General features: G+C 30.3%; 1 pseudogene; it reads left to right on the top strand.

The window, feature by feature from the left end:
- The first annotated feature begins 298 nt into the window (after positions 1–298).
- On the top strand, positions 299–1,272 carry LOC150038438 (uncharacterized; annotated as a pseudogene).
- The last annotated feature ends 908 nt before the right edge of the window (positions 1,273–2,180 follow it).

The following is a 2,180-nucleotide window of genomic DNA, read 5'->3' as shown; positions in this document are numbered from 1 at the left end:
TTTATTATTATAAAAACATTTAAAACGCCCAAAAGTTGATTAATAGTTTTATAATTTGAACCTTATTGTGGTTAATTGAGGTAGTTGGTCAGATATTTTTAATTTATCCAAAGATAATTAATGTATCTAATTTGAGAATTTTGATTACTAATTATGTGAAATTAATATTTAGCATCAATTATGTATGAATGTTATATATTGTTGTATCTTCCAAAGAAGAACTTCAATATATGCTTAATGATTATGTAATGTTATCTGAATCTACATTATATACTTAAGTTTATTTCTCGAAGCAATAATGTATAAACATATTTATTTTGTAATTGCAACATCTGTTTCTGTTTCTCTTCATTCGCAAGGTACGTCTATAATCAAGTTTAATGGACTCAATTTCTCTGATTGGTGCGAATAAATTCGATTCCATCTTGGTATTTTGGATCTTGATTTGACACTCTTAAATGAGAAACCTGCTGCACTTACTAATGCTAGCAGGTTAAGGATAGATCTTTCTATAAAGCTTGAGAAAGATTAAATAGATTGAGTCTAATGTTTATGTAAATGACTTTAGCAAACAATATCAAGTCCACCATTGAAAAAAATTGAAAATGCTCATGAATTTATGAAATTTTTAAAAAAATGTTCTCAATCAGAGTCGACTGATAAGTTACTTGCTGAAACACCGATGAGTACTTTAACCACCATTAAGTTTGATGGTTCTCGTACTATGCATGAGCATATCCTTAAAATGGTGAACTTAACAGCAAGGCTAAAGACCATGGGAATGGAAATTAATAAGAATTTTTGGTATTGTTTATCCTTAATTCCTTACCTTCATAGTATGGTCCATTCCATATGAACTATAATAGATAAATGGAATCTGCATGAATTACAAAGTAAGCTCATTCAAGAGGAAGCAAGACTTAAGAAACCAGTAATTCACTCTACCAATCTCCTGGGACATATAGGAGCTGGAAAGAAACCAAGAAAGAAGAATGTAAAGGGAAATCATAGACAGCTAAGGATAAATCAATCATCTGTCCCAATCTACAAGAAGAAACAAATTAAGGATGAATGTCGTTTCTGCAATAAGCCAGGATACTATCAGAAAGATTGCCTGAAATGTAAGGCATGGTTCGAAAATAAAGGTAAACATAATGCTTTAGTATGTTTCCGATCAAATTTAACTGAAATTTTGTTTGATTCTGGTTGTTCCATTCATGTTTCAAATACGATGCAGAGATTCCTTATGATCCGAACCACAAACCCAAATAAGAAATTCATCTTTATGGGAAATCTAATCATAGTTTCAGTTAAAGTTGTGGGAACCTATCATTTAACTTTGGACACTGGACATCATTTTATGTTCCTTCTATTACTCGTAATTTGATTTCCTTATCTAAACTTGATACTTCAGGTTATTATTTTAAATTTGGTAATGAATGTTCCAATTTATTCAAACAAAACGTTTTTATTGGTTATGGTATTCTTTGTGATGGTTTATACAAATTAAAACTTGATAATCTTTTTACTGAAATTTTGTTAGCTCTGCATTATATTGTTGGTACTAAATGTGGTTTAATTAATGAATCATCAGCTTAAAAGGATTTATCAATGACGTTGAAAGACAATTAGATAAAAAGGTGAAAATTGTAAGGTCTAATAGAGGTGAAGAATATTATAGAAATATGACAAGAATGGATAGTGCCTTGGTCCATTTGCTAAATTCTTAGAAAGTCATGACATATATGCTCAATACACAATATTTGGAATACCACAACAAAATGATGCTACATGGTTAGGATTATGTTAATTAATTCATGTTCCCATATCTTTATGAATGTATGCATTAAGAACTGCTCAATATTTATTAAATAGGGTTCCTAGTAAATTAGCTCCAAAGACACCTTTTGAACTATGGACAAGAAGGAAACCTAGTTTAAAGCATTTGTATGTTTGGGGCTGCCAAGCGGAAGTAAATATTTATAATCCACATGAAAAGCAATTGGATTCAAGAACAATAGGTGGTTTCTTCGTTGGTTTTCCAGAAAAATCAAAAGGGTATACATTTTATTGTCCCAACCACATAGTGAATAGTTGAAACTGGAAATGTAATGTTCATTGAAGATGACAAAATTATTGGGAGTTTGGAATCACGTATAGTGGAAATTCAAGAAATTAGG

The sequence above is a fragment of the Benincasa hispida genome, chromosome 1, assembly GCF_027475165.1.
Source record: "Benincasa hispida cultivar pf3 chromosome 1, pf3_genome.v1.1, whole genome shotgun sequence".
In the NCBI taxonomy this organism is placed as follows: domain Eukaryota; kingdom Viridiplantae; phylum Streptophyta; class Magnoliopsida; order Cucurbitales; family Cucurbitaceae; genus Benincasa; species Benincasa hispida.
Note: the sequence above shows the minus strand (reverse complement) of the source record. Positions and strands in the feature narration are given on the sequence as shown.